Source organism: Natrix helvetica (assembly GCF_964273705.1).
Source record: "Natrix helvetica genome assembly, chromosome: 5".
Classification (NCBI taxonomy): domain Eukaryota; kingdom Metazoa; phylum Chordata; class Lepidosauria; order Squamata; family Natricidae; genus Natrix; species Natrix helvetica.
This window is the reverse complement of record NC_138551.1, coordinates 89,051,950-89,066,044: the sequence shown is the minus strand read 5'-3', so window position 1 is coordinate 89,066,044 and position 14,095 is coordinate 89,051,950. Positions and strand designations below refer to the sequence as shown.

Here is a 14,095-nt window from a genome sequence, read left to right as displayed (position 1 = left end):
CCAAAAGGCTCACAGGGCCTCAGATCCCATGACATTATTTCATTTTATTTCAAGGGGATTGCATGAAGTAATGGTATATACAGGAAGTACTTAGTGAGATAGATTGAAAATCCCCTTCTTCACGGAGAAAGGTTTATTTAAAATTAAGAAACAGCATTCAGTTTCCAAGTCAATATTTTATAGGAACATTGGGAGGGAAAAATACAAGGGGTTTATTTCCCTTTAAAAGACTGTATATGTGTCTGCAGGACAAGTTGAAGTCCGCTGCCCCAAAGTACCGAAATGTCCCCCTTGTAGGATATGGTTTTCATTACTGTTCCTCAAGAATAGACTTCAAATCAGTTAAGTCTTGATTATTAGGGGGGAAATGTTATGATAAAGGACAAAGTCAAATAAAGGAGGGATAATGATAACAACGTATATATATGTATGGGTACAACATAAGGAAGCTGGATGTAAATTGTAAACAGTGATTTGGAAAGGAGGATTAGAAATTTTTGTTACTAAATATTATGGATGTTTAGCTAGAATAGGCCAAAAGGATTCAGTGTTATTGGAGGGTTTTAAAAATTGTAAATGAAATGCCAGTATGTGGTTATGTTTTAAATCTTGGTATATTTTATGATGAAGGACATTTAAACAATTATAGTCAAATGAAAATGGAGATATGATGATGGTAATATGTATAAATATCTGAGTTAAAATACTTGAGTTAATATGAATTATGGTTGATGACTGTGGAAGAGATGCACGAAGATTTTTTGTAATCAACTGATACACTTTCTACAGTATGTAAAGAAGGAGGATTCTCTGTGTTGTGTTTGTTCTCAAAATTAAGAAATATGTGTGTGTGTGTGTGTGTGTGTGTGTGTGTGTGTGTGTGTGTGTATAAAATGCTCTGCATGCTACCATGCCATAGGTTTGCCATTGCAGGGCTATACTGTTCCTTTTAAGCTACATTGTCCCAGCATTCTATAGAATAAGCAGTTATTTATTCCTCACTAAAGAAAGGTATAAGGAGCTCTCCTCCTCCTTTTGCCTACATACTGTACTTGAGACCCAGCATGTCTTTCAAGGTGAGAAATATCAAAATTAGGCTATTTCCCAGTCCAAAAGACAACTATCTAAAATCAATATCTCAAAGGTGCTTTTTTTTTTCAAAACACAACCAGATTATGTTTTTTCCCCTTGAGGAAGAAGAAGAAGTTTCACTTCTCATCTAAGAAGCTTCATCCGTTCTTGAATAAGAAGTGAAACATCTTCCTCAAGGAAAACACATAGTCCAGTTGCCTTTTGAAAAAAGCACCCTTGAGACATCAATCGATAAAATCAATAGTTGCAAATAGAAATTGATAAACGATTGAAAATAAGTAGGTATCTTTCCCTGCTGACTTTAACTGACTTTTCTAATTGATATCCATTTTGCTCATTATTCTATTGTAAGCTCTACTATTAATCAGTCTTCCTTGCATTCTTATTCTGCAGGTTCCTTTCAGTTCAAGAGCATCCAACCAGGTGAATGGGTGGAGATTTTAAATAAAAGTCAAAATGGTGACTATGTCCCTCTTTAGGTAGACCATTCGTATGATGCTTCATTCAAAAGTGGCCAACATTTTGCCCCCGCCCCCATGCTCGTTTCATTTTGTCCACATTGGACAATCGATATAGGAGAATCAGTTTAGCCTTGTGGTTAAAACACTAAGCTAGAAATCAGGAGGCGGTAAGTCAGCTGGGTGATACTGAGCCGGTCATACTCTCTCAGCCTAACCCACCTCACAGGGTTGTTGTTGAGAAGAAAATAGAAGGCTGCCTGGAGTTATTTAAAATTTATATTAAAGGTGGGATATAAATGAATAAATATGTTATTTAATATAATATAGCTACATATCAAAAATTCTGCTAGCAAACATAAGCAGCAAACATTAGTACTCAAATTATTTTTCATCTCAACTACAGATTTCTGTTTTATCTTTAATCATTACTTTCGCTGTACTGGGTGCCAAGTCCTTCCTCATGCTCCTTTTCCATTTCGCATTACTGAACACAGTAAGCTTTAGAAGATAATTTGATCACACCTATACATTTTGCAAAAATGATTTTTTTCTCTTCTTTTGTACAGTTACTGCAAGCAACGGTATCCATCCTTCTCTTCACTGCAGTACTGATATAGATATTCTTAGCCAAGCTCATTCCCCTGCAATGTGGCTATGATAGTGAGAACTTTGATGGTTTTTTCAGGATATTCTGAATATTTCAGGATATTCTGAATATGCCAAAAAAGCCAACACAGTTCTAGGCTGCATCAACAGAGGGATAGAATCAAGATCACGTGAAGTGTTAATACCACTTTATAATGCCTTGATAAGGCCACACTTGGAATACTGCATCCAGCTTTGGTCGTCACAATGTAAAAAAGATGCGGAGACTCTAGAAAGAGTGCAGAGAAGAGCAACAAAGATGATTAGGGGACTGGATGTTAAAACATATGAAGAACGGTTGCAGGAACTGGGTATGTCTAGTTTAATGAAAAGAAGGACTAGAGGAGACATGATAGCAGTGTTTCAATATCTCAGGGGTTGCCGCAAAGAAGAGGGAGTCAATGCATTCTCCAAGGCACCTGAGGGTAGAACAAGAAGCAATGGGTGGAAACTAATCAAGGAGAGAAGCAACTTAGAACTGAGGAGAAACTTCCTGACAGTTAGAACAATTAATCAGTGGAACAGCTTGCCTCCAGAAGTTGTGAATGTCCCAACACTGGAAGTCTTTAAGAAGATGTTGGATAGCCATTTGTCTGGAACGGTATAGGGTTTCCTGCCTAGGCAGGGGGTTGGACTTGAAGACCTCCAAGGTCCCTTCCAACTCTACTATTGTATTGTATTGTATTGTATTTCTGAATATATTCATATATCTGAATATATGAAGGGACACGGTGGCTCAGCGGCTATGATGCTGTGCTTGTCAATCAGAGAGGTCAGCAGTTCGGTGGTTCAAATACCTAGTATCGTGTAACGGAGTGAGCTCCCATTACTTGTCACAGCTTCTGCCAACCAAGCAGTCCGAAAGCATGTAAAAATGCAAGTAGAAAAATAGGAACCACCTTTGGTGGGAAGGTAGCAGCGTTCCGTGCGCCTTCAGTGTTTAGTCATGCTAGCCACATGACCATGGAGACATCTTCAGACAGCGCTGGCTCTTTGGCTTTGAAACGGAGATGAGCACCGCTCCTTAGAGTCAGGAACGATTAGCACATATGTGCGAGGGAAACTTTTACCTTTATCTGAATATTTCAAATTTTAAAACCCACATTTTCCATTCAAAATAAGGCCTACTTTAAAAAGCATATACATACATGTATTTGTTTCTCTATGGCTGGCAAAATTATACAAGAGACTGCTGATTTGGGATGGTATCTTTTTTTTTTTTTGAGAAAACATAGGGTAAACTCTTTTGCTAGATGCATTTATAGTTTGCATGTTTAGAAGCTTGTAAAAGAACAAAAATTTTCACCTGTCTTTTCTTCTGAAGAAGACATTGTATTGCCATGGCCTCTGGAGGTCTACTTTGCAATAAAATAATCTGACAGATTTTGATATCAGAATTCATAGCCATGTCTCAAACACCCCAGAAACATGATTCTGGGTTTTCTCGACAGAATTACCGCCAACCTGCCTTCCACTGAGGACCTGTACACTGCACGAGTCAAAAAGAGGGCCGTGAAAATATTTACAGACCCCTCACATCCTGGACATAAAATGTTTCTACTCTCACCCTCAAAATGACGTTATAGAGCACAGCACACACTAAAAACAAGAACAGTTTTTTTCCCAAACGCTATCACTCTGCTAAACAAATAATTCCCTCACCACTTGAACTTCCCTGAAGCTGGTGATTGGAGCTGTTTTCTACAAGGGGCGAGTCAGAGAGACAAAGAGGACTAGGTAGTAGTCCCCGCACCTAATGGCGCACAAATCATATATCTATAAACCAAAATAGCAATAATACATTCTGGATTAATGTGCTTGAGATTTTGATTTTATTTTATTTCAAAATGACCGGCTTAGTTCAATGTAATAGCTGTTTTGCACCTGTCTTTCGCGGTACTCTTTTCAAATTTGGATACTGTCCCCTTTGTAAACAAATTACTAGTCTACATAGACAGATTACCTATCTAGAATCTCTAATCTGTGCTCTCCAAGCAGAAATTATGTTTGTTTGTTTGTTTTATTGGATTTATATGCCGCCCTTCTCCCAAAGGACTCGGGGCGGTGTACAGCATTAAAAAACACATATTACAAAAGTTAAAAGAAAATTAGAAACAATCTAAAAAAACAAACCCGATTAATATAACACTAACATTTTAAAAATTAGATAAAATTAACAGGCCAGGCCAGCTTGCCACCACCAAATGGATTCGTAACTGGCTGACCAACCGCATTCAATGTGTAATCCTCAATGGAACTGCATCTACATGGAGGAAAGTATGCAGTGGAGTCTGTTTTAGGCCCTGTACTCTTCAACATCTTCATCAATGATTTGGATGAGGGAATAAATGGGGAACTCATCACATTTGCAGATGACACCAAGCTGGCAGGAATAGCCAACACTCCAGAAGATAGGCTTAAGATACAGAAGGATCTTGACAAACTTGAACATTGGGTACTATCTAATAAAATGAAATTCAATGGTGAAAAGAGTAAGGTTCTACATTTAGGCAAGAAAAACGAAATGCACAGATACAGTATAGGTGGTATCTTGCTCAATAGTAGTAACTGTGAGAGGGATCTTGGAGTCCTAGTGGACAACCATTTAAATATGATCCAGCAGTGTGCAGCAGCTGCCTTAAAAGCCAACACAGTTCTAGGCTACATAAACAGAGGGATAGAATCATGATCATGTGAAGTGTTAATACCACTTTACAATGCCTTGGTAAGGCCACACTTGGAATACTGCATTCAGTTTTGGTCGCCACGATGTAAAAAAGATGTGGAGACTCTAGAAAGATGCAGAGAAGAGCAACAAAGATGATTGGGGGACTGGAGACTAAAACATATGAAGAACGGTTAGAGGAACTGGGAATGTCTAGTTTAGTGAAAAGAAGGACTAGGGGAGACATGATAGCAGTGTTCCAATATCTCAGGGGTTGCCACAAAGAAGAAAAACTATTCTCAAAGGTACCTGAGGGTAGAACAAGAAGCAATGGGTGGAAACTAATCAAGGAGAGAAGCAACTTAGAACCGAGGAGAAATTAGAACAATTAACCAGTGGAACAGCTTGCCTCCAGAAGTTGTGAATGCTCCAACACTGGAAGTCTATAAGAAGTTGTTGGATAGCCATCTGTCTGAAAAGGTATAGGGTTTCCTGCCTAGGCAGGGGGTTGGACTAGAAGACCTCCAAGGTCCCTTCCAACTCTGCTATTGTATTATTGTATTACTGTCAAACTATTTACTAAGTCTGCATTTCTATTACTATTGGCCTTCTCATCGTTCCTATCACCCATTTCTTCCCACTTATGACTGGAGGACTGTAACTTGTTGCTTGCATCCTTACAATTTATATTGATATTAATTGCTCATTTGTACCCTGTGACTATCATTGTGTTGAGCCTTATGATTCTTGATGAATGTATCTTGTCTTTTTATGTACACTGAGAGAATATTGCACCAAAGAGAAATTCCTTGTGTGTCCAATCACACTTGGCCAATAAAGAATTCTATTCTATTCTATTATTCTATTCTGTTCACAGCCATGTCCCAAGCACCCCAGAAACACGATTCTAGGCTTTCTGGCCCTTAGCAACTATAACAAATCCAACCATCCCTTTTGTTGCCCCTAATGCTGCAGTTTCCTACCAGTCTTTTTTTACTACCGGTTCTGTGGGTGTGGCTTGGTGGGCGTGGCAGGGAAAGGATACTGCAAAATGCCTATTCCCCACCCCCACCCCAGGAGAAGGCTATTGCAAAATCCCCATCCCTCCAACCTAGGGGAAGGATACTGCAAAATCCCCATTCCCCACCCCCCACTCAAGGGGAAGGATACTGCAAAATCCCCATCTCCCCCCCCCCATTCTAGGGAAAGGATGCTGCAAAATCCCCATCCCTCCAACCTAGGGGAAGAATTCTGCAAAATCCCCATTCCCCACCCCCCACTCTAGGGAAAGGATACTGCAAAATCTCCATTCCCACCCCACTCTGGGGCCAGTCAGAGGTGGTATTTGCCAATTCTCCAAACTACTCCAAATTTCCACTACTGGTTCTCCAGATGTCAGAACCTGCTGAATTTTACCCCTAAAGGCTACTCATGAGTGAGTTGCTAAAGGAAACGAAATCTGACTAGGTACATCTTTCGGGCGCTTTGGGTATTTGGGGAGCAATGCAAACAGGTTGGTGAAAGAATGTCTATCTGTGAATAACCCTGTTGCTCCCAATATGACAGATTCATAGCTGCAAGAATATCCCTGGGTATTTGACTTTGGCTTATAGTCTGACTTCTCAATTTGTTTATTCCTTGGATGTGCTTTTCTTAGGAGAGCTTAGATTTATGTTCTGAACTTGGGCCAGATTTATGATCACAAGATTAATCAGATGGATTTATTACACAGTCACATAGAATTACATGACATTCATGGGGCCAGGACAGCAGCAAAGAAGAGTAGCTTTGACTGAAACAGAAGGGGCTGGACACAGAGGAGAAATGGCTATAGGAAGTAGCCCTGAGATAAGAAAGAGCTCCTAGCTGTTGGCTTTAAAGTCAGTTAAGTTAAGAAAGAGATATCCCAAGTGGAATTGGGCAGCTTTCTATAGGTCCTTGCTTCAAAACTGCCCTCTTATTAGACTGGTAGTCTTTACATAATTATTTCTTACTTAGCTTTATGGTGGTCATTAACCAGTACAAGATAATTCATATTCAAATATTGACTATATCCAAAATTAAATCGACAATGTTTGTTCAGGCTACACATATACAACAAAAAGAAATTAAAGTTAGCAATCAGGATGATATAAACTTGGAATAACAGTAAAAATATATGTAAGTACTATAGAAATTCATATAAGGTAAGGTTCCCCTCGCACATATGTGTAGTCATTCCCGACTCTAGGGGGCGGCGCTCATCTCCGTTTCAAAGCCGAAGAGCCAGCGCTATCCAAAGACGTCTCCGTGGTCATGTGGCCGGCATGACTAAATGCTGAAGGCGCATGGAACGCTGTTACCTTCCCACCAAAGGTGGCTCCTATTTTTCTATTTGCATTTTTACATGCTTTCGAACTGCTAGGTTGGCAGAAGCTGGGACAAGTAACAGGAGCTCATTCCATTACGCGGCACTAGGGATTCGAACTGCTGAACTGCCGACCTTTCTGATCATCAAGCTCAGCATCTTAGCCACTGAGCACCACGTCCCCATAGAAATTCATATACACATATGCATATGAACACACATTTACAAAGTTACATATATAATCGTAAATAAAACAGAAATATCCAAAAGTGATTTAAAAATTATAAACTTATCTTAAAGACATCTGTCAAACCTGAGAAAAATATAAGATAATATAACAGCTGAGATGCAACGTACACCCCCAAAGGCAAAGATTGATGCTGAGTCTGAATCATTTTTTGGTTATCCATATTCAGGCAGGTTCAATTGCTCTCAATTATTGTTTGCCTGATTTGCATGCCACCACACACAAAACCTGGCAACTTTGTATGTTATTTCATAAGTATTTCAACATATGTTTGCAAATATGCATTTGCATTCAAGGGCTCATCAGAGAATTAGATTTGGCAGCAGCTCCTTTGTGAATGGCAACATCCAAACCTACAGTCCAGATATGCTATGTTTTTTTTTAAAACTTACACTTCCTAATTAAACACTAATTAGGAAGTGAAGGTACAGTACCTGCAAGACCAGGGAAGATTCAATGTTCAACTTAGGTATGATCATCAGTTTTAATAGTTCATTATCTCCCAACATCAATTCTCTCTTTAATTTTGCCCAAAGACAATTCTGGGTAGATTCTGTTATTTTAAATTAGCCTTGAGCTTCTGCACTTGGTCATGGCATAGAAAACTATCAGAAAAAAACTAATGTATTTCAAGAGGTATTATTGACAAAACGAATGTCAAAATAACATTGATCCTACTTGGCATGTACATTTACTTTAAATGCAGCTAACCTGCTGTATTTTTTTACTTTTCTCAACCCCAATTCCCTCAAAATATCCTGCATCAGGCAAACATATTGCTTTTTGGTATAGTATATTTCTGTTAATATAAATAATATGGTACACGAGAAACACAATTAGTTAGTGTATATCTTAGGGCTGGAAGGAAATTTGTTTGCTTCTCAGTTTAATAAGAAGTACTTTAATTTATGACATGAATACATAGCACTGTAGTTCTAAACTGCATTAGAGAAAGAGGTGAACAAAAAGTAATTATGGAATTAATCTTCCAAATATATATATATTTGTGGTTGTAACACAAATACATACATACATACATACATACATACATACATACATACATACATACATACATACATATATATATATATATATATATATATATATATGCTGGTTTTGTTGTATTCGGGTCTTTTATATATATTATATATATATAAAATCTTTGGAAGATTTTAATTCCATAATTAACCCCTGGTATCCCCAAATATGGGAGCTCACTCACTCACTACCAGGGGTTGTAACACAAACACATACCTATGTGGCTCAGTTGATAAGGAGGAGAGCCTGTGGCTTAGTGGCTAAGATATCTGCCTAATATGTATACAGCCCAGGTTCAAATCCCAGTAAGGGTATGGCTAGCTGATGAGAGCTAAATAGCTTGAAATAGATCTAGACTCATCTCCCTTTATTTATTTATCAGCACAAATACAACACACACACACACATACACATACACACACACACACACATACACTCATACAGAAAAGAACAGTGTCCCTTTTAAGAATGTGCACAATATAATATGCAAAGAAGATTGTCCATCTCTGCTCTTAAGTCACACAAATGTCCATCACACCAAGGAATCTATGAACAATGCAGAGATAAAACCAGACATTTCTGTAAAATGCTTATAATGAAAAGAGATCAATTTAAATACTTAGAAACTGAACACCTGTGAATAATTAGACTGCTAACTATATGTCACCATCAGCTGTCACCAAGCCTGTAATTTTATCACTTTTTATCCATTTATCAATGATTATCCACTTGCCAGAAATAATTTTTAGCACTGAAAAGAAGCGAGTACAGCACTTAAACATAATTGTAACCACCAGTTTCTAAAAACATTCATTTAAAATATATTTTACAACTTTGCATTTGCAAGATAAATATTTCTTATTTATGTCAAAAGACAGACTTCAGGATATAAAGATTAGGCTTGCCTTTCTTTTCTTTTCTTTTTTTTAAGACGCCTTGTAGCAATTAGCAAAGGAGACTCCTAAGAAAATCCATATTTTTAGTTGCAGCAACCTCTATGGTTCTTTCTCTTGCTAGGGACCTCTGCAGGGATAGGATCAAGCCAGTGACCATAGTCATGTGACCCAAGCCCCTCTTCCATGTGGTTCATGGATGTTAACATGGGGGAAGGTTTGATTTCATGGCCAGTAGCTTGACATTTTTGAGGCTGCCTTCTTGATTTCCCCTCCTGTGCAGGGAAGTCTGCTCTTGCCCCATCAATCATGCACCTACCATTCTTGGGACACATAGGCTTTTCCATCAAATAGATGGAGTAGGTATTATAGGCAGGAGTGTGATCCTACCGGTCTAAAAACCGATTCGCTTCGCATACGCGCCTGCCACACCTGATGTGTGCTGCGCGTGTGTGCGCAGTTTACAAAGAATTCACCTTCTGCAGGAGGAAAAAAAGCAGCAATCCACTCTGCTGCACCTACAAGCTGGGCTTCAGAAAAGGAAATATAGGGAGACGACTTCTGGTCCCCGAAAGTGACGGATCTGTGTGTCCGCTGCTCATCTCTTCGGTGGGCTCCTATTAGGAGCACAGGGGGCCTTGGAGGGGCTCCCTGCCATAGGGCGGCTCATTGGGACCCCCTGGATCGGCGGCGGCTGCAGGGGGGTCTCCAACTTCACCTGGGGAGCGTGTGGGGTGCATGGCGGCGTTTGCTGTCACTGTGTGCCTTCACCAAACGGAGCCTGGAAGGAAACAATTAACCAGATACTACAGCTGAAGTGCGGTGAGGTGGGAAGTTTCCCTCAATCTCTTTTAAATCTATCTAATTGATGACCAGCAGCCTTCCTAAATTATGGATTCAATCCTTTGAAGTGTTAAAATTGGAGGGGGGGGATTTTCCACCCCACCTCGGAAAAGCGGCACTTGGAATATATCTCTCTCTCTTGGAGGAGAGAGGGAGAGTTAAAAGTTAACTTTCACTTCCACTAAGCAATGGGAGAATGACTTTTGCAACAATTGCAAGAGATGACTGCTGAGTTGATTTTTTTAAACTACTTTTTGGAAACTTTGGATATGTTGCTTTCTGATCCCCTGTGAAGGCAGAGCCAAGATGGCCAACTTCCTCCTTCTTCTTTGCTTTTACGAATGAAGTTTCTCCCTTGAAAGGATTTCTGGCTTTATATTACCCTACACCCTAGAGATCTCATGGAGCCTCTCTTTTTATGTGGTCCCCTTGGATTTGGAACATTTGATTCTGATTTTTTGGCTTGGAGCTGTATAGGAAGACTAAGTTTCACTTCTGGGCTTGTTTGCCTCACGATCTCTCCCAGCTGTGCATTCCACAGACGCCATTTCTTCTGTGTAAAACTTACAGCTATCTCTGAACTTAACATGGGTCCTAAAAAGCCACCGCCTGGCAAGGCATCCTCGGCCCCGACATCTTCCACATCTAGCCCGATTACTCAACAGACACAAATGGCTTCATTTCTACAACCTAAAACAACTGAAGAGAGTTCAAAGGATTTATCTGTTGCCCAAATGTTTCAAACTATTATGAAGGGAGAAGACGAACTGAAAAAACAACTGGCAGACTTAAATGATCAACTCAGAGAAACGCAACAACAAGCAACACAAAATAAACAGAGAATAGGTGTACTGGAGGAAGACACGACTGGGCTGAGGGAGGAGGTTAAGATTGTCCAGAAGGGGAATAGAGAATTTGAAAATCATATGATAAAAATGGAATTTGAAAGAATGTCTTTTTTTCTTAGATTTCAAAACCTACCAGAGACAGGAAATGAAGACCTTAAGGAGGTCATGACCACAATTATAGCAGAATATATTAAAAGAGATAAACAACAGTTATGGTAGGATATTGATTTGATTTATAGGATCAACTCAGCATATGCTAGAACACACAATGTTCCAAGGGAAATACATCTTAAATTTCTTAGAAAGACTACAAGAGATGAGGTCTTAGGAGCTCAAAGGGTGGGACCATTAAAATATAAAGACAAAGAAATAACCATTCTTAAACAAATTCTGAAGAAAGTAAGAAATAAGAGGAAGAAATATTTCTCTTTATCAAAGAAATTATGTAATAAAGGAATTTGGTTCAGATGGTTATTGCCAGAAGGAATGGTGATTTTCTGGGAGGGCACTAGAATTAGAATTAATACAGTTGTGGAGGCAGAGGCTTTCATTGAAAAATACAGTGCCTTTCTAGATGGAACAGGGGACAGTACACAAGATATGGGGGGAGGGGCCATGGCTCTGCCAAAAGACAGGGGGGGGGAAGCAATAGTGAAAAGACTCAGGTCACAAAAATGAGTTTGAAACATGATTGCAACTGTTGTTATAATGTAATTGTTGGAAGTGACATAAAAGATGATTGAACATATTGTTGATATAATGCAGCGGTTCTCAAATAGAGGCTCCGTAAAGGGGGGCGCGAAGGCTCCCTTTCCATCTGGGTGCAACGGCGGCGGCGTGGGCGAGGCATAATATATCCCGCCTGGAAGTGGCAGCACTTCGGACTGTGGATTTTCATTGGAGCCACGGGCTGGAGCTGTGCAAGAAGCCTGCTCGGGCGGGGGTGGGAGGGAGGGAAGCATGGCTGTCCCAGGCTTCCCTCCCTTCCCCCCCCCAGCCCAAGCAGACTTTTTGCACAGCTCCAGCCCGCGGCTCTGATGAGTCTCTGAGCAGTCCCCAGCGCTGCCACTTCAAGCCGGGATATATTCTGCCATGCCCTCGGCGGCGTCTTTATGCAGGTAGCTCGCCTCCCCGCCAGCAGCTCCACCGCCAGCATTCCGTCTGGAAGCAGAAGCGCAACAGCCGCTGTTGGGGAAGGGACAAAGGGGCGGCGGTCGCCCGATCTTGCCACCGCCACCCCTTCGCCCCTGGTAACGGCGACTGTTGTGCTGCTGCTTCCAGCTGGGATGCTGGAGGAGCTGCTGGCAGGGAGGGAGGGAAGAAAGGGAGGAGGGAGTAAGGATAGACAAGCAAGAGGGAAAGAGGAAAGAAGGCAAGCAGGCAGGAAGGAGGCAGAAGGAAGGAGGGAAGAATGGAACTGGAAGGGAGGCAGGGAAGGAGGGAGGGAGAAAGGAAGGATAGGAGGATAGGGAAAGAGGAAAGAAGGCAGGCAGGCAGGGGGAAAGAGGAAGGAGGGAACTGGAAGGGAGGCAGGAAGGAAGGGAAGGAGGAAGGGAGGGTGGAAGGAAGGATAGACAAGCAAGAGGGAAAGAGGAAAGAAGGCAAGCAGGCAGGAAGGAGGCAGAAGGAAGGAGGGAAGAATGGAACTGGAAGGGAGGCAGGGAAGGAGGGAGGGAGAAAGGAAGGATAGGAGGATAGGGAAAGAGGAAAGAAGGCAGGCAGGCAGGGGGAAAGAGGAAGGAGGGAACTGGAAGGGAGGCAGGAAGGAAGGGAAGGAGGAAGGGAGGGTGGAAGGAAGGATAGACAAGCAAGAGGGAAAGAGGAAAGAAGGCAAGCAGGCAGGAAGGAGGCAGAAGGAAGGAGGGAAGAATGGAACTGGAAGGGAGGCAGGGAAGGAGGGAGGGAGAAAGGAAGGATAGGAGGATAGGGAAAGAGGAAAGAAGGCAGGCAGGCAGGGGGAAAGAGGAAGGAGGGAACTGGAAGGGAGGCAGGAAGGAAGGGAAGGAGGAAGGGAGGGTGGAAGGAAGGATAGACAAGTAAGAGGGAAAGAGGAAAGAAAGCATGTGACTACGGTGGGAGACGAGGAAAGACCGGTGTGCTATGTTATGCAGAGGTGTACTTATAACAATTTTATAGACAAATTATACTATTTACAGTCACGTGGGGGGGGGGGGCGCGAAATGTTTTCTTCTTCCTAGGGGGGGCATGACAGAAAATAATTGAGAAGCACTGATATAATGTAAAACAAAAAGCTGCCAATGTTTATTTTTTAATTTTTGATTCCTTTTTTTCTGTAAAAGTTGTGAGATCTGAGGGGATTTCTACCTTTCGCACGATGTAGCTGTCAAAATTTTCTTGTACCTATTTACCCTTTCCTATAAACATGTGTAAAAACCAATAATATTCTTTAAAAAAAAAAAAGGAAAGTCGGAGCGAACCGGTTTGCTCCCAGCTGATAGTTGGAGCTACTGGTTTGCCCAAACCAGCCCGAACCAGTAGAATCGTACCTCTGATTGTAGGAGAGAATCCTTAAGTAACCTGTGCCTAGAACTTTTAAAGTCCAGTTCTTTCTCTCAACCACACATATAATTTTTCAACTGTGAAGTCCAACTAGTGCATTATAGCAATAGCACTTACTGTTTTACACTGTTTTACAGGCCTCTCTAAGCCGTTTACAGAATCAGTCTATTGCCCCCAACAATTTGGCTCCTCATTTTACCCACCTGGGACGGATGAAAGGCTGAGTCAACCCTGAGCCTGGTGAGATTTGAATTGCCAGATTGCAGGCAGCCGGCAGTCTGCAGAAGTAGCCTGCAATACTGCACCCTAACCACTGCGCCACTCTGGCTCATACAGATGTCTTTTCCTAAGGGAAGGGATTACAGAGGAAGGAAGGAAAGAAGGATGGAAGGGCCAACTGGAATGAAACTGTCTGCAACTGCTTGAAGCAGCTGTGCCTTTTTCTTTGGATTATATCGTTGTCAACTCCAAGTTCAGAACAATATCAGGAAAAAAA

At 41.2% G+C, this 14,095-nt stretch overlaps 1 protein-coding gene across 1 annotated transcript in view; it reads right to left on the bottom strand.

The window, feature by feature from the left end:
* Window positions 1-14,095, bottom strand: part of CDH23 (cadherin related 23) — a 677,284-nt gene that overhangs the window by 545,344 nt on the left and 117,845 nt on the right. The window lies entirely within an intron of this gene.